This window comes from Tachyglossus aculeatus, unplaced genomic scaffold (assembly GCF_015852505.1).
Source record: "Tachyglossus aculeatus isolate mTacAcu1 unplaced genomic scaffold, mTacAcu1.pri scaffold_97_arrow_ctg1, whole genome shotgun sequence".
NCBI lineage: Eukaryota > Metazoa > Chordata > Mammalia > Monotremata > Tachyglossidae > Tachyglossus > Tachyglossus aculeatus.
This window is the reverse complement of record NW_024045100.1, coordinates 1,712,946-1,732,533: the sequence shown is the minus strand read 5'-3', so window position 1 is coordinate 1,732,533 and position 19,588 is coordinate 1,712,946. Positions and strand designations below refer to the sequence as shown.

The 19,588-nt window shown below is 44.9% G+C and overlaps 1 pseudogene; it reads right to left on the bottom strand.

Moving 5' to 3' along the window:
- Window positions 1–3,673: 3,673 nt before the first annotated feature.
- Window positions 3,674–19,005, bottom strand: LOC119924369 (annotated as a pseudogene).
- Between the last annotated feature and the right edge of the window lie 583 nt (window positions 19,006–19,588).

The window sequence follows — 19,588 nt, the reverse complement described above, 5'->3', positions numbered from 1 at the left end:
CCAGACTTTGGGGTCTGTTTCCTGGATGAACACTACTTTCTATTCTAATTTAGTAAAAACAAATCCCACCCAAAGCCCCCCAAAACAGTTTCATTATTCATAGTGCCTTTGTCCTAGTGTTCTATTAGACCAGTTATGTCTGGCTATAATCAGTGAAGGGTATCTCTGACCAGAGGGATGATATAAAAATTTAATGCCTGAGATTGTGCACAGAGAAGATGTGCTCGCCTCTTTGTTTACGGTATTGGTTAAGCGCTTACTATGTGCCAAGCACTGTTCTAAGCACTGGACTAAATACAAGGTAATCAGGTTGTCCCACATGGGGCTCACAGACTTAATCCCCATTTTAAAGATGAGGTAACAGAGGCACAGAGACGTAAAGTGACTTGCCTAAGGTCACACAGCAGACAAGTGGCAGATCCGGCATTTGAACCCACATCCTCTGACTTCCAAGCCCATGCTATTTCCACTAAGCCACCTTACTTCAGGATAATTTCAAATGGAGTTTTCTGCTGTTCATCAAGTCCAGGTGGGACTTAAAGTGGGTGGGATGGGTTGGAGAGATTGAAAAAAGAGCAGTTCAGGCTGTTAGCCTTTTGAGGGTCAATCATGCTATTTGCAAAATTGCACCCAGTTTCCCAGAGAGACAAGTGCTGAAAACATTGCTGAATTCTTCAGTTTCTCTGCACATTCTCTCCCACTGAGGGAAGCTGTGAGATGACAAAGCAAAGTACTCTAACTGCAAGGAGAGGAAAAGCATACTAACAAGAATGATAGAAAACAGGGGTGAACTCATCAGTGTTCAACTCCTACCTGACTCTCACCAGTTATACTTAGTCCCAAGCTTCTAGGTGAATGTCCCTTATAGACTTTTCTGATGCTTCTGGAACACTAACCAGACCTATTTCCTCCCAAAGGAAGATAATCTGGCTCTATGTCCTACCTACTACCACACAATAGGGGACATGACATGAATGGGGAGAGGTGGCGAGGACAAAAGAGTGTGGATGGATCAGAAACTGAGGAGCATCAGTTAATCAAAAAGATTTATTGAGCATTTACTAGGGGTGGAGCACTGTATTAAGCAATTGAGAAAGTATAATACAATAGAGTTAATAGATGTTATGCCTGCTCACAAGGAGCTTATACCTACAGGAGCAAGGCCTGCAGGTGGTAGATCAGACTATCCCCTTTTTAGCACTCAATCAATGATATTTATTGTTTACTGAGTACAGAGAGCAGGAATAAGTAATTGAGGGAGTATAAGGGAGAGAAGCAGCATGACTTGGTGGATAGACCGCTGGCCTGGGAGTCAGAGGACCAGGGTTTTAATCCCATCTCTGCCACTTGCCTGCTGTGTGACCTTGGGCAAGTCACTTAACTTCCTGTGCTTCAGTTCCCTCATCTGCAAAATGGGGATTCACTTCCTGTTCTCCCTCCTACTTAGACTGTGTGGCCCATGTGGGACCTGGTCAGTGCTTAGTACAGTGCCTGGCACAAAGTAAACGCTTAACAAATACCAGAATTATTATTATTATTATTACCTCAAATCTACACTAGCACGTAATACAGTGCTTGACGCATACTAAGCACTTAACAATTACCACCATTATAATTGTTATTACAATACAATAGAGTTGGTAGACGCATTCCCTACCCACAGGGACCTTACACACCTCAGTGATGTCTTAGGAAGGCTCAGCTGAATGGCAATTGACTAGAAAAGGGACACTATTTTCATGGACAAACTGTGTAAGAGAGAACCTCTCAATATCACACTCGTGGATGCAGCCTCATCCATGATAGGACAATATTGGACTGTAAGACCAAGGAAAGGCATGGAAAGGTGAGATCAGATTAGAGAAAGAAGGAATTTGAGAAGCATTCCCTCTGTTTCACCCAAACCATCTTGATTGGGTTCAGCAGTTCAATTAAATGCAGTAGTTTTAATGCTTACACGGATTGGTCTTCTGAGCTCCTAAATCTGCTTATTGTGACTGCGGCATTCCAAAATGGTTTCCTGGAATGCACTGTCTCAAAGCATCAAACTCGTCTCATCTCTGTGTCTCCATGTTCTTACTCTATGAATCAGTCGATAATGCCTGCATTTATGATGCTGGCACCCACTAACAATCCCTCTTCAGCCCTTCCCAATAGAGAAAAAAAGCATGGCCAGTAAATCAATCAGTTGTAGTTTTTGAGCACTTACTATGTGAGAGCACAGAACTAAACGCTTGGGAGAGTACAGATGGGAACAGTGCTTGGCACATAGTAAGTGCTTAACAAATATCCTCATTATTATTATATAATGGCCACATTCCCTGCCCAAAGCAAGCTTGCAGCCTAGAGGGACTGGTCCCCATGTTGTCATTTAAGGTACTGAATAAATGTCCTTGAATAATCAACTCTTTTCTCAGCTAGACTCAGTCCTTACTCACTTGGAACTAGATGTGACATCCTGTGATAATATGATAACAGGAAGCAGAATCGCATAGTGGAAAGAGCACAGGTCTAGGAGTCAGAGGACCTGGGTTCTTATCCCGGCTAGCCACTTGTCTGCTGGGTGACCTTGGGAAAGTCACTTCACTTCTCTATACCTCAGGTAACTCAACTGTAAAATGGGGATTCAATACCTGTTCTTCCTCCTACTTAGACTATGGGCCTCATGTGAGACAGGAACCAACCTGATTGATTTATATCTATATCAGCACTTAGACCAGTGCTTAGCAAATACCATTGAAAAATAATCCCATTTTATCCCTTCCTTTTTCTTGCTGACACCTGAACGAAGCGACTTGTATTTCTCTAATGTCCCTAGACAACGAATATGAAAAGAGATAAGACAAAGAATCAATAAATCATATTTATTAAGCACTTACTGTGTGCAGAGCCCTGTACAAACAACTTAGGAGAGTACAATATAATAGAGTTGGTAGACACATTTCCTGCTCACGACAAGCTTACATACTAGAGGATGAGACAGTAGAATCAAGTAGAACAATAGTTCAACAATGGAATGAAGAAATTCCTATGAGTTTTCTCCTCAAAGTTATGGCCTAGAAGACAACGGTCATTGATTGTGAGTTCAGTCATTCAGTCATATTTCAATTGGGCACTAGCTGTGGCACTCTTGGCATTCATGAATGAAATTCAACCTTCTAGATTTTCCAAGTCTGAGTCTCAGAAGATCTGCATCTGTTCTAGAGGATGGCTGATTCAAGAAAACATCCGGAACATTCCCTCTTGTCTCCGGAGAAACAGACATTCATATGAAGCATATTCTGCAATGAGTGATAAAACCCCTAAATGACTAGCTCTGCCTGATCTTCAAATATTGCTTGTCAAGGGATTTTTTGAAATAACTTGGCTCCCTCAGCAGAGAGAGATAATTAATACTGTTGATGTAACAGTTGGGTATTCATTGAAAAATGAGTCTCTTCACAGGATTACTAAAGGACACTGTCAGAAGATGGTTTTTCACGTTGATCCAAATGCTTTATGTTTCTGAGGAGAACTCCATGCCCCCAGAATTGAATTACTGAAAAACACTGATTAAAATTCATAATGTAGATGCAAAATTGAAAAAAATAAATGTAATGTAATTCAAAGGGAATTTCAATTTGCTGAGTGATGGTGTTAAAATTAATCAAAATGGAATACAGGTGAGCAAGTCTCACGAAAGAGACATAAGGGTTACAGGTAATGATGAAGCATTTGGCTTTTCTGGCAAGTACGTTTCATATCTAGCACAAGAAACAAGACATTTAAGACCTTTCAAAGAGGATAAATACCACGAGTCAAAAGGTATTGAGTAAAAGAGCATTGCCACTGCAATATACTAAGAGAGAAACCAAAATATTAATGAGTGCCTGAAAACAAAGACGCAGTACAACAATATACATGTAATAATGTGGAGCCACAAGGTATCAGGAGCATAAGAAGCTAAATCAACCAATTATATTTATTGAGCACTTACTATTTGCAGAGCACTGTATTAAGCTCCTGGGAGAGCACAAGACAACAGAACCTAAAGTTGAGACAGAGACTAAGCTCAAATGAAAACAGAGCCCCTCTAATTTACAACTGGACCAGTAACAATGCTTGTCTGAAACTGTACCACTCCATAATTACAAATGTTAAATTTTAGTTATAATAATAACAACAATGTTATTTGTTCAGCGCTTACTATCATCATCATCATCATCATCATCAATCGTATTTATTGAGCGCTTACTATGTGCAGAGCACTGTACTAAGCGCTTGGGAAGTACAAATTGGCAACATATAGAGACAGTCCCTACCCAACAGTGGGCTCACAGTCTAAAAGGGGGAGACAGAGAACAAAACCAAACATACTAAGAAAATAAAATAAATAGAATAGATATGTACAAATAAAATCGATAAATAAATAGAGTAAAAAATATGTACAAACATATATACATATATACAGGTGCTGTGGGGAAGGGAAGGAGGTAAGATGGGGGGGATGGAGAGGGGGACGAGGGGGAGAGGAAGGAAGGGGCTCAGTCTGGGAAGGCCTCCTGGAGGAGGTGAGCTCTCAGCAGGGCCTTGAAGGGAGGAAGAGAGCTAGCTTGGCGGATGGGCAGAGGGAGGGCATTCCAGGCCCGGGGGATGACGTGGGCCGGGGGTCGATGGCGGGACAGGCGAGAGCGAGGTACGGTGAGGAGATCAGCGGTGGAGGAGCGGAGGGTGCGGGGTGGGCTGTAGAAGGAGAAAAGGGAGGTGAGGTAGGAGGGGGCGAAGTGATAGAGAGCATTGAAGCCCAGGGTGAGGAGTTTCTGCCTGATGCACAGATTGATTGGTAGCCACTGGAGATTTTTGAGGAGGGGAGTGATATGCCCAGAGCATTTCTGGACAAAGATAATCCGGGCAGCAGCATGAAGTATGGATTGAAGTGGAGAGAGACACGAGGATGGGAGATCAGAGAGAAGGCTGATGCAGTAGTCCAGACGGGATAGGATGAGAGCTTGAATGAGCAGGGTAGCGGTTGGGATGGAGAGGAAAGGGCGGATCTTGGCAATGTTGTGGAGCTGAGACCGGCAGGTTTTGGTGACGGCTTGGATGTGAGGGGTGAATGAGAGAGTGGAGTCGAGGATGACACCAAGGTTGTGGGCTTGTGAGACGGGAAGGATGGTAGTGCCGTCAACAGAGATGGGAAAGTCAGGGAGAGGACAAGGTTTGGGAGGGAAGACAAGGAGTTCAGTCTTCGACATGTTGAGCTTTAGGTGGCGGGCAGACATCCAAATGGAGATGTCCTGAAGGTAGGAGGAGATGTGAGCCTGGAGAGACGGGGAGAGAGCAGGGGCAGAGATGTAGATCTCGGTGTCATCAGCGTAGAGATGATAGTTGAAGCCGTGGGAGATAATGAGGTCACCAAGGGAGTGCGTGTAGATCGAGAACAGAAGGGGACCAAGAACTGAACCTTGGGGAACCCCCACAGTGGGAGAATGGGAGGGGGAGGAGGAACCTGCAAAAGAGACTGAGAAAGAATGACCGGAGAGGTAAGAAGAGAACCAGGAGAGGATGGAGTCTGTGAAGCCAAGGTCAGATAGCGTGTTGAGAAGAAGGGGGTGGTCCACAGTGTCAAAGGCAGGTGAGAGGTCGAGGAGGATTAGGACAGTAGGAGCCGTTGGATTTGGCAAGAAGGAGGTCATTGGTGACCTTTGAGAGGGCAGTTTCCGTGGAATGTAGGGGACGGAAGCCAGATTGGAGGGAGTCGAGGACAGAGTTGTTGTTGAGGAATTCTAGGCAGCGAGTGTAGACAACTCGTTCAAGGAGTTTGGAAAGGAATGGTAGGAGGGATATGGGGAGATAACTAGAAGGTGAGGTGGGGTCAAGAGAGGGTTTTTTTAGGATGGGAGAGGCATGGGCATGTTTGAAGGCAGAGGGGAAGGAACCAGTGGAGAGTGAGCGGTTGAAGATGGAATTTAAGGAGGGGAGAAGGGATGGAGCGAGAGATTTCATGAGATGAGAGGGAATGGGGTCAGAAGCACAGGTGGCCGGAGTAGCACTTGAGAGGAGGGAGGAGAGCTCCTCTAAGGATACTGCTGGGAAGGATGGGAGAGTAGCAGAGACTGTTGAGAGCCGGGGGGATGGAGAAAGGGAGGAAGAGACTTTGGGAAGGTCGGACCTGATGGATTTAATTTTGTTAATGAAGTAGGAAGCCAGATCGTTGGGGGTGAGGGAAGAAGGAGGGGGAGGAACTGGGGGCCTGAGAAGGGAGTTGAGTGTACGGAAGAGCTGGCGGGGGTGATAGGCATGGGTGTCAATAAGGGTGGAGAAATAGTTTTGTCTGGCAGAGGAGAGGGCTGAGTTAAGGCAGGAAAGGATAAACTTGAAGTGAACGAGGTTGGCATGGTGTTTAGACTTTCTCCAGCAGCGTTCGGCAGCTCGAGCATAAGAGCGAAGGAGGAGGACAGTGGCAGTGATCCAGGGCTGTGGGTTAGTGGTGCGAGAGTGGCGAAGGGAAAGGGGAGCGAGTGAGTAGCTGAGTAGAAAGGGTAGAGTTGAGACCAGTAATCTGATCATCAAGACTGGGTAGAGAGGAGAGGGTGGCGAGGTGGGGTGTGAGGCGCTCCAAAAGACGGGTGGGGTCCAGAGAGCGGAGATCTCTGTGAGGGAGTAATACGGATTTACAGGGGAAAGGAGTGTGAGTGAGGAGGCAGGTGAGAAGATTATGATCAGAGAGAGGGATTTCAGAGTTGGTGAGGGTGGACACAGTGCAGCGGTAGGAGATGATGAGGTCGAGGGTATGACCAAGTTGGTGAGTGGGTGAGGTGGGGTGGAGGAAGAGGTTGGCAGCATCAAGGAGAGATAGAAGGCGGGCAGCAGAGGAGTCGTTAGGGATATCCATGTGGATATTGAAGTCTCCGAGGATCAGAGTGGGCATGGAGAAGGAGAGAAGGAAGGTGAGGAATGGGTCAAAGTCGTTAAAGACGTTGGAAGTAGGGCCGGGAGGGCGGTAGATGACCGCTACAAGAATCTGGAGGGGGTGGTAGAGGCGAATAATGTGGGCTTCAAAGGAAGGGAAGGAAAGGGAAGGGGGAGGAGGGATAGTGCGAAAGCGACATTGAGGGGCGAGAAGGAAACTGACACCAAAACACTGTTCTAAGTGCTCGGGAGATACAAGGTGATCAGGTCGTCCCACATGGGGCTCACAGTCTTAATCCCCATTTCACAGATGAGGGAACTGAGGCACAGAGAAGTTAAGTGACTTGCCCAAAGTCACACAGCTGACAATTGGCGGAGCCAGGATTTGAACCCATGACCTCTGACTCCAAACCCCATGCTCTTTCCACTGAGCTACGCTGCTTCTGTATGTATTCTAGGGGTCTGGCATAGTGGATAGAGCAACAGCCTGGGAGTCAGAAGGTCATGGTTTCCCATCCCAGCTCCACCACTTGTTTGCTATGTTATCTTGGACAGCTCCCTTAACTTCTCTATGCCTCAGTTACCTCATCTGAAAAATGGGGATTGAGCCTGTGAGTCCTATGTGGACCTGGGACTGCATCCAACCTGGTTTGCTTGTATCTATCCCGGCCCTTAATACAGTGCCTGACACATAGTAAGCACTGAACAAACACCAATATTATTATTATTATTTGTGAAATGTATCAAAAATATCAACAATGACTGTGGATTAGGAAATACTGAGGCCTCGGTTAAAAGTGGTAACTGATCTCTTTTAATATAAGGAAAATGTCTTTATTTTTAGTTATTAAAATTCCAATTTCCTGAACGTGAAATGCTGATTAGGATTATGGAGAGTGTAGTAGCTAGAATCAAGACTATTTTAGTAAGCCGTCGTCATTCTTGTAGCATTGCATTCAAAAAAATTGCATTGGATTTAAATTTCCTACACTGCCTAAGATAATTCCTGGTTATAGATTTAGCAGAAAAAGGGACAAAATAATAAAAAAAAGACTATTTGTCAAAGCTAAATATTTAGGAGAGAGCTCCACTTGGGCTTAGGAAATTAACACCATGTTTGGCAATAGGATTTATCACCACCAGAGTTTTCTTTCTGGAAGCAAGTCATAGCTACATTTCCAATTAATTTGGCGGCGAGACGGGTGAAGAAGGGGACATTTAGTAGTGACAGGATGTCAAGAAAAGAAAGCAAGAAGCTCAAGGATATACTGCAGAATGGGCTAAGACATAGGAAATTTATATCTACTTGTCATTAGGGTGTAAGGATGTCACTATTGAGATTTTTATTGGGCTGTCTAACTGTGACTAACAATTCCTTCCACACTGTGGGCATATAAAGCTGCTCCCTTTCCCCCTTTTTGGATATTTGTTAAGTGTTTACTATGTGTCAGGCACTGTTCTAAGCACCAGGGTAGATACAAGATGGTCAGGTTGGACACAGTCCGTGTTCTACATGGGGCCCGTAGCTTTAAACCCCAAGCTCAGCTGGCTGCTGGCCTACAATGTTCAGTTAGCAAAGACCTTGTGACCGTGTGCTTTGGAAGAGGGCTGAAAACTTAATGCCTGGAGGACAGCTCACTGACCTTACTCTTTGCAAATCTATAGCTGCCGAAAATAGGAAAGACCACTAAGAGGAGACCCTTTTATTAATGCCTCTCCATCCCTCCTTCCAGTCTATGACTTCACAGGTTTCTCTTTGACCTGTAGACAGACATTTAAGGGGATCCCATACAAGTTCATAGCTCTATTATAATGCTTAGGATTCTCTCTCCTTATCTCAGAGGAATTTACTTTTTTTTCCTTGAAGCGTGTGTCAGAGTAATAATAATGTTGGTATTTGTTAAGCACTGTTCTAAGCGCTGGTGGGGGGAATACAAGGTAATCAAGGTTGTCCCACGTGGGGTTCACAGTCTTAATCCCCATTCTGCAGATGAGGGAACTGAGGCCCAGAGAAGTTAAGTGACTTGCCCAAAGTCACACAGCTGACAAGCGGTGGAGCCGGGATTAGAACCTATGACCTCTGACTCCCAAGCCCGGGCTATTTCCACTGAGCCACGCTGCTTCTCAGCCACGCTGCTTCTCAAAGTAGTTAAGCCCGGGGCTATCTGGGAGATTATCTGTGTCTTTCCCTAAGCAACTCCTTTAATACAGGAGCAGCCTTGGGGCCAGTGATGATGAGTCGGATTCTCTGGATATGTGCCCACGCAGGGAAGAGGTATATGGGTGTGCCAAAATGCACACAGTTGTCTGTGGGCCATGCACCTGAAGTAGATAGGTGGCAGCCCCTGAACTTTGGAGAAACAGTGTGGTGTAGTGGATAGAACCTGGGCATGGGAGTCAAAAAATCATAGGTTCTAATCCTGGCTGTACCACTTGTCTACTGTGGGCCTTGGGCAAGTCACTTCACTTCACTTAGAGAAGCAGCATGGCTCAGTGGAAAGAGCATGGGCTGGGGAGCCAGAGGTCATGGATTCTAATCCCGGCTTCACCACTTGTCAGCTGTGTGACCTTGGACAAGTCACTTCACTTCTCTGGGCCTCAGTTCCCTCATCTGTAAAATGGGGATGAAGACTGTGAGCCCCACGTGGAACAACCTGATCACCTTGTAACCTCCCCAGCGCTAAGAACAGTGCTTTGCACATAGTAAGCACTTAACAAATACCAATATTATTATTACTATTATTGTTATTATGATCATTCTCTGGGCCTCAGTTACTTCATCTGTAAAATGGGGATTAAAACTCTTTGCCCCATGTGGGACAGGGACTGTGTCCAACCCAATTTGCTTGTATTCCCCAAGCACTTAGTACAGTGCCTGGCACCTTGTAAGTTCTTAACAAATACCACTATTATTATTATTATTGCCCCGAGTGAAACAGCAATATGAAAGAGAAGCAGTGTGAGAAGCACGCATAGAGAAGCAGCATAGAGATGCAGCGTGGCTCAGTGGAAAGAGCCTGGGCTTGGGAGCCAGAGGTCATGGGTTCTAATCCCAGCTCCACTGCTTGTCTGCTGTGTGACTTTGGGCAAGTCACTTAACTTCTCTGTGCCTCAGTTGCCTCATCAATTAATGGGGATTAAGACTGTGAGCCCCTCGTGGGACAACCTAATCACCTTATATCCTCCCAGCGCTTAGAACAGTGCTTTGCACACACTAAGCGCTTAACAAATACTACCATTATTATTATTATTATTACGGAAAGGCTGAGGGATTTTCTGGGTGCACGGATTGGGCTGCTGGCTACAGTTCTCCCTGCCTTTCAATCAGTCAATTGTATTCATTCATTCAATCGTATTTATTGAGCACTTACTGTGAGCAAAGCACTGTACTAAGTGTATATTTATTGAGCACTTACTGTATACAGAACATTGTGTTAAGCCCTACAACTGAATGAGAACACAATACAATAAGAATGAGAACACAATACAATAACATTGATGGAAATTATCTTGTACCTACAATGAGCTTACAGTCTTCCCGAAGTGAAGTAAAAGGTCATCAGTCTCCCCCTGCCCCCTTCATATTTTCAGTCTGGATAGTTCCACTACTATTAGTTTCTCTCCCCTATAATATCTTCATCCTCTCAACTGGGCTTCTCATAAAGCTCTCCCTGTGTCTGCAAGACCTAGCTCTTTGAAGATCCAACTGTCTCAAGCCACCACTATGACTCAAACCCTTGCTGCCTAACTCTCCCTCTGTTTTCTGTCCCACTATCCCTCTATCATGTAAGAAGACAATTTTGTTCTACTTGTTCTGGTCATTGTATTCTCAGACCCTTTATGCCCTTGTAGTAGTAGTAGTAGTAGTAGTAGTAGTAGTAGTAGTAGTAGTAGTAGTAGTAGTAGAAGTAGTAGTTAGACTGCTAGCTCCACGTGGGACAGGAATTGTGTCTGATCTGATTAACTAGTATCTATTCCAGAGCTTTGTGTCAAACATTGTTTTCAATAGTTACTATCTATGAAGAGCCTGGAAAAAGTCATGAAATGTGCTGAAACAACAATTGCCATAAAAATACAAATTGCCAAATCTATGGTGATCCCAGTGACAATGTATGGATCTGAAAGCTGGACAGTGAAAAAACGGGATAGGAAGAACATCGATTTTTTTTTTGAAATGTGGTGTTGGAGAAGGCTTTTGCCAATGCCTTGGACTGCCCAAAAAACAAACAAATGGATTTTGGAGCTAATTAAACCAAAGTGGTCTTTGGAAGGCTAAATGACTCGACTTGGATTAGCATACTTTGGACACATAATCAGGAGGACTAATTCTCTGGAGAAAACGCTAATGCTAGGAAAAGTCCAGGGAAAACGTGGAAGAGGCAGACCGACAGATAGATGAATAAAGACCATAACAATGATAAGCAGAAGAACCATTAGAAAGGTTGTGGATTATGGCAGAGGACAGGACGTTCTGGAGAAGTATATCCGTGGAGTCACCATGACTCGGAAACGACTCGATGGCAATTAATAATAATGATAAATATGTCAAACAGTGTTTTACATATAGTAACCCCTTAACAAATACCATAATTAGTAGTAGTAATTGTAGGCAGTAGTAAGCAGAGAAGCAGCGTGGCTCAGTGGAAAGAGCCCGGGCTTGGGAGTCAGAGGTCAAATCCTGGCCCCGCCAGTTTTCAACTGTGTGACTTTGGGCAAGTCACTTCACTTCTCTGTGCCTCAGTTACCTCATCTGTAAAAGGAGGATTAAGATTGTGAGCCCCATATGGGAAAACCTCATCACCTTTTATCCCCTATCCACCCCAGCGCTTAAAACAGTTCCTCACACATAGTAAGTGATCAACAAATACCATCTTTATTATTATTAATAATAGTAGTAGTATTTTTGAGGGCTCGCTGGGTCCGATGCACTATACAGCCAAACTAGAGCCCACACCTAGAAATATGACCTCATCCAACACCTGAGGAAGGAGGATCTAGAAGGTAAGTCAGTATCTCTCCCTGCCCACCACTCATTCTACACACATTCCGTTCAACTAGCCCACCCCCCAGCCTGTATGACAACGTTGGCCAATGTTCCACATGGCTCCTACTAAGAGCCAGGTATAAGCCTCCTACCTCAAAAGTGAAAGTTGGGAGCTTCCACCACACATGCCCTCTGTTGGTCATTGAGGTCATGGAGGCTTTGATCAGGGTGGATGGATGCACCCTATAACCTTGGATCTTGTTTTTTTTTTTTTTGTCTGTCTCCTCCTTCTAGACTGTGAGCCCATTGTTGGGTAAGAATCGTCTTTATATGTTGCCGATTTGTACTTTCCAAACCCTTAGTACAGTGCTCTGCACAAAGTAAGCGCTTAATAAGTATGATTGAATGAATGAATGAATGTTTAAAAAGCTCCGCAAGATTTGGACTGGACCAGCCACTGTGAAGCTGTTCTAGGCCTGGCCAGGGCCCCACATCCAACACGAGTGGAGCATGTCCTTGGCAGATGATGAGTTCAAAGTAGAGAGGCCGTTTTTTATGGCATATGTTAAGGGCCAACTATGTGTCAAACAGTGTTCTAAGCGCTGGGATATGTACATGCCAATTAGGTCAGATGAAGTCCCTGTCTCGCACGGGGGTTAAAGTCTAAGTAGGTGGGAGAACAGGTATTGAATACCCATTTTATAGTTGCAGAAATGGAGGCACCGAGAAGTCAAGTGATTTTGCCCAAGATTACACAGCAAGCAATTGACAGAGTCAGAATTATAATCTGGACCCTCTGACTCCTAGGCCTGTGCTCTTTCTGCTAGGGCACACAGCTTCCTTACTTCCCCTGATCAACTCTATGGGCAATAGGTAAGTTTGTTAGTGAGGCAAGAGTCCATGCTCAAGACAGACCGCAGGGGAAACTGTGGGAGGGTCTTGGAAACTGTAAAACTGAGGAGTTGGAGAATGGAATTTCTAGCTCTAGTTCTGGTGGCCGGGGGCAGAGGATTCTTTTGAGTCTCTCTTCTTCTCCCTTTCCTTCTCCACACTGAAGGTCACTTGTCACAGAGATGGAACTAGAATTCCTACTGTCACCACCAACCTGCCAGAACAGGATATCCTGACATTGCCGTCTTCCCTTACTCATTCCAGTGGGTCATTCCAGAGCCTTTTCTGGAACCTTGTGACGAGCCCCAACTCTAAAGGGGGCTGGGCTATCTTTCTGAGCTGGGTTAGGGAGCACTAGGAAGTCTCTCAGGCCTCCAGCTGACCTTGTCTCTGGGTCATCTGAACTGAAACTATTAACGGTCTTTTGGCTTAATCTTCCTTGTCCATTCCCTTGTGCCTGACTATCTGAGTCCACCTCTGGGCATAGGCCTAGTGACCTTTACTGACCCCCTCCACATAGGCAGCGGGGTTTTCCTGACCCCAGAGGCCAAAAAATGGAAGTCTTGGGTGACCACTTTATGTTTCTCAGGCTGGTGACAATATTAAATGCCAGGTAGTTGTAGTAAGAAACTTTTTTTTCACTTTCACCGATGATCCCATCTATCTTTCTCTCCTTGGGTTGGTCATCCCTAAGTTATCTTCCCTCCAGTCCAACTCTTTCTTCCCTTCCCTCCAGCTCTAGGACCCTAACCATCCTCTCCTTTCACCTTTCCTCCAGTCATTCAGTGGTATTTATTGAGTGCTTACTATATGAGAGTAGTGTACTAAGCTTCTGGGAGAGTACAATATAACAGAGTTGGTAGCCACGTTCCCTGTCCACAGTGAGCTTACAGTCTGAAACAGCATGTCTCTTGCCCTTTCTTCCCCTTCCTTTCTCTGTTCTAGTTTCAGTACCTCATCGTGAGCTTTTCTCCAGTGGTGAACTGTGGAAAAAATGAGAAGAGTGAGAAAGCAGGTAGGGGTTGAGAATCTTTTGACTAAAACCAAACACTTTCCATTCATTTTAAGAGGCTGTCTTTAGTGTGTGGGGGAATGAGAGATGTGAGAAAGAGAAGAAAAGGAAGACTTGAATCTGTTCTGAAGGAGGGGCTAGAGATAGAGTAGACCAACACTTTCACACAGGTGCCTCTGCCACCCAGATTATCCAAAGATTCCCCAAGACGGGTCATGCAAACCAAGTTCCAGTGTTGTGCTTCTGTTCTTGTCACATCCTCAATTGAAGCAATTGGTGCATTATGTGGGTTATCTGGGGTTGGGTCTTTCTAACCACTATCTATTATTTTTAAAACCCTGGGGATGGTCAGTTCCTAACCTCGGTAGGGCCTGGATAGAGGGATAGATTGCCTCATGATCCCAGGCCTGCCATGCCTATAAGGAATTCAACAGAGACACATTAGCGGACAGAGCCCTCTCTGCCTAGGGAGAATCCTTTCACTGTTCATGGTGTTTACTGAGCGCTTACTGTGTGCAGAGAACTAAACTAAAAGCTTGAGAGAATACAGCGTAACAGTAACCATACATATTCCCTGCACACAATGAGCTTACAGTTTGGAAGTCTCTTCTCCAATAGCTGACTCCTCCAAAGAGGAGGGCCATTTTGATGGCAGCCCGGCAACCCATCCACACACCAGGGATCACCTAGCAGGACTCAGGGTTCCACTGCACCTCTAGCCTATAAGTGTCCCAGAACTGTTTTACCAGTGGAATGGTTTCCTCTGGAATTAGAGGCAATGATTCTGCCTCTTGCACCCTCCTGGCTTTTTTTTTTAATGGTATTTTCTAAGTACTTACTGTGTTCCAGGCAGTGTACTGAGCGCTGGGGAAGGTACAAGCTAATCAGGTTGGACAAAATCTATGCGTCACAAGGGGCTCACGGTCTTAATACCCATTTTACCAATGAGGTAACTGAGGCACAGAACAGTGACTTGCTCAGGGTCACAGAGCAGAGAAGTGGTAGAGCAGAGATTAGAACCCAGATCCTGTGACACCCAAGCCTGTGCTCAATCCACTAGACCATGCTGCTTCTGAGCTATTCCAAGTTCTCAAAAAGTTTGGCTGATGATACCAGCCTGGACCATTAGTCCTTCCTACCTTCTCAGAGTTTCACAGTGTCAGTTAGGGTAACTAATTCTCACCTAACTCTCAATTATGTAGACTACTCCGTCATCTAGGATGAGACTTTGCACCAGGAGAGGTATTCTCCATTTTTGAGCAAGGCTGTGAAGCATGATGGGAAGTCTCAATGCCTTGGTCACCACCTCTGGATAGAGCCACGCCCTCCCTCTGAAGTGCTTCAGTGTAGATGGCACCACCATCCTTCCCATCTCACAAGCCCACAACCTTTGTGTCATCCTTGACCCTGCCCTCTCACTCACCCCACACATCCAATCCATCACCAACACCTGCCGGTCTCACCTCCACAACATCGCCAAGATCCGCCCTTTCCTCTCCATCCAAACCACTATCTTGCTGGTTCAATATCTCATCCTATCTCGACTAGATTACTGCTTCAGCCTCCTCTCTGGTCTCCCATCCTCCTATCTCTCCCTGCTTCACTCTATAACTTCACTCTGCTGCCCTGATTATCTTTGTATACAAACGCTCTGGACATGTCACTCCCCTCCTCAAAAATTTCCAGTGGTTGCCTGTTAATCTATGAACCAAGCAAAACTCCTCACTCTCAGCTTCAAGGCTCTCCATCACCTCGCCCCTCTTACCTCACCTACCTTCTCTCCTTCTACGGCCCAGCCTGCACCCTCTGCTCCTCTGCCGCTAACCTCCTCGCTGTACGTCATTCTCACCTGTCCCGCTGTCGACCCCCGGCCCACGTCCTTCCTCTGACCTGGAATGCCCTTACTCCACACATCCGCCAAACTAGCTCTCTTCCTCCCTTCAGAGCCCTACTGAGATCTCACCTCCTCCAGGAGACCTTCCCAGACCGAACCCCCTTTTTCCTCTCCTCCCCATCCCCCCCCCCATCTCCTTCCCCTTCCCACAGCACTTGTATTTATTTGTACATATTTGTTACTCTATTTTACTTGTACATATTTACTATTCGATTTATTTTGTTAAAGATGTGCATATAGCTATAATTCTATTTATTCTGTTGATTTGGAAACCTACATGTTTTTTTTTTTTGTCTGTGTCTCCCTTCTAGATTGTGAGGCTGTTGTTGGGTAGGGACCGTCTATAAATGTGGCCGACTTGTACTTCCCAAGCGCTTAGTACAGTGCTCTGCACAGAGTAAGCGCTCAATAAATACGATTGAATGAATGAATGAATACTTCTAGGCTTGATCAATCAATTGCTTAATAATTCCTTGGGTCTTCTTTTGTGATGGCACTTGGAACCAATACAGTCTCTATCAAGTAATAGCTTATGTCCCTGAGAGAAAGGTAAAAACCAACTGACAAATTCATTCCTTTCCCTGCTCTTCCCTTGCCACAACAAGCACCTCTGTCTTTTCCTTTTCTCTCTTTTTTGTAAATAGTATTTGTTAAGTGCTTACTATGTGCCAGGCACTGTAGTAAGCGCTGAGGTTGAAACAACATAATCAAGTTGGACACAGTCCCTGTCTTTCATGGGGCTCAAAGCCTTAATCTCCATTTTACCGATGAGAGAACTGAGACACAGAGAAGTAAAGTGCCTTGCCCAAGGTCACACAGCCAAAAAGTGGAGTATCCGGGATTAGAACCTGGGTCCTCTGCCTCCCAGGCCTACATTCTTTCCAGTGTCATGCTACTTCTCACAGTGGACCCAGACTGGTCCCTAACAGCTCTCATTTTCATGATCTGATGCAGACTTATTCATTCATTCATTCATTCAATCAATCGTATTTATTGAGCACTTACTGTGTGCAGAGCACTGTACTAAGCGCTTGGGAAGTACAAGTTGGCAACATTTAGAGACGGTCCCTACCCAACAGTGGGCTCACAGTCTAGAAGGGGGAGACGGACAACAAAACAAAACATATTAGCAAAATAAAATAAATAGAATAGTAAATATGTACACATAAAATAGAGTAATAAATATATACAAACATATATATAGGTGCTGTCGGAAGGAAAGGAGGTAAGGCAGGGGGGATGGGGAGTAGGAGGAGGGGGAGAGGAAGGAGGGAGCTCAGTCTGGGAAGGCCTCCGGGAGGAGGTGAGCTTTCAGTAGGGCTCTGAAGGGAGGAAGAGAGCTAGCTTGGCAGATGTGCAGAGGGAGGGCATTCCATGCTAGGGGGAAGACGTGGGCTGGGGGTCGATGGTGGGACAGGCAAGAACGAGGCACAGTGAAGAGGTTAGCGGCAGAGGAGTGGAGGGTGCGGTCTGGGCTGTAGAAGGAAAGAAGGGAGGTGAGGTAGGAGGGGGCGAGGTGATGGAGAGCCTTGAAGACCAGAGTGAGGACTTATGCAAACTTCGATTCCTCAAATTGGACACTGACCTATTTCAGCCTCTTGCCTTGGGCTGAGATAGTTTGCCAAGCAGTCCGAATGCCTCTGATTTGATCTTGGGCTCCTCCAAGCTGGTTTTGTTTTCTGATTTGCTTAATCAAGTGCAGAATCAATGAATGAAAGCACACTTGGAATGCCTTCATAGCTAAGTATCATGATATGCATGTGGAATGCTATCAAGGATCATTATTCCAAATGTCCCTCTCTGATTGTTGATTGGCAAAAGAATTAGCATTGGTTTGTTTTGAAATTCACAAGGAATTCCCATTTTCTATGACCTGCTTGGCAGGAATCAAATTAGTAAACATCCCATTCTACTGTTAATGAGTATGTTATGTCTGGTACAAAGTGATATTCGATGGGGCTATGGGAAAAGGAATAGGAAAAAGACAACACTCTGTTGCTAAAGAAACATTTATTTTATTCTTTAAACTAGAACAGGTCTGACGGTGTGCTACTGAGCAGGCTCCTCTCATTTCTCCTCATTTGAGGTGAGAGAAGGATAAAAAGATAAATGAAAGCAGCTGTAGCAGGAGTAAAACCAGCTCTTAACATGTAAAGATTGCTAAATAAGCTGAAGTGAGAATGAATACCTCTACAGCTAAGAAACTCTTTAATAGATCATGTAGTGGTATTTCTTCAGCACCTACTGAATGCAATACACTATAATGAGCTTTTGGGAAATACAACAGACATATGAGACATGTGCTTCACTGAGCTTTGAATGCCCTATACATTTTTCCTAAAAAAGTTACCTGAAATCCATGCTTGCCACTTCCCTACTACAAATATTACCATTTTCACAGGGTGATGCCTCTTTATGTTCAGAAGTGAGTTTTCTGCTCCATAGCTTCCTGATGTCATTTTTCATCTGGACATTTCTCAGGGTGTAGATGAGGGGGTTTAGCATGGGGGTTATAATCGTGTAAAATATTGTAATAGCCTTATCCAAGGGGAAGCTGGAGGCAGGCCGCATATATATAAACATACACGGAATGAAGAACAGGACGACGACGGTGATGTGGGAGGCACAGGTGGAGAGCGCTTTGCGCCTACCCTCTTTACTGTGTGTTTTCAAGGAGCACAGGATCACGACATAGGAAATCATCAATATGATGAAGTTTAATAGACAGATCAACCCACTGTTGGTGGTTACAAAGAGGCCGAGGGTGTGGGTGTCCGTGCAGGCAAGGTTCAGAAAAGGGTTCAAATCACACATGAAGTGATTGATGACGTTGGGACCGCAGAAGGGTAAATTTATCATGAAGAGAATCTGGATGGTCACGTGCACCAGGCCTCCCATCCAGATAACCCCTATCAGCACACCACACACGTGCCGGTTCATGATGGTTGTGTAATGCAGCGGCTTACATATTGCCACACAACGGTCATAGGCCATCACCTTGAGGAGAATAACTTCGGCCCCACCAAGTAAATACTCTCCAAAGACCTGAGTCATACAGCCTTTGAAATAGATGATTTTCTTCTCACAGGGAGAGTCGACGATCAGTTTAGGTGTGTTGACAGAAGAATAGCAGGCATCAATAAATGACAAATAGGCCAGAAAGAAATACATGGGGGAGTCCAAAGTCTAACTGGCAGTTATGGTTACCACAATGATCAGATTTCCCACCATAGTGATGATGTAATTGATTAAAAAGACAACAAAGACGACTTTCTGCAACCTTGGATTCGGTGTAAGTCCCAATAGAATGATTTCTGTCACGTTGCTTTTCATTACCCATCAACTCAGGGTAGGCAATGAAGGTACAGGTGAGAGCTGTGGATTCTGTATAGAGAATGATGACCCTGGTTAGTTTTGCTTTGAAACGATCAAGTAACAGAACTCAAAGTACCACATGTCTAACATCTTGTCAATTTTCTCTGAAACCCAGGGCAAGACGTGAAAGTATTTACTGTACTCAGTTCATACAGTAGGAAATTGAAACAGATCAGGTTAATGTAACTTAACTCCTCAAAGCCGATGGACAATTACTCTCCTCGCTTCAAAGACTTATTGAAGGTACATCTCCTCTAAGGGGCCTTCCCTGACTAAGCCCCCCTTTCCTATTCTCCCTCTCCCTTCTGCATCACCCTGACTTGATCCCCTTATCCATCCCCCCACCCATCCCCACAGCACTTATATACATTTCTGTAATTCATTTATTTATATTAATATCTGTCTCTCCATATAGACTGTAAACTCAATGTGGGCAGGGAATGTCTATTTATTGTACTCTCCCAAGTGCTTAGTACAGTGCTCGGTACACAGTAAGCATTCAATAAATAAGATTGAACGAATGAATGCACTTACCCAGAGG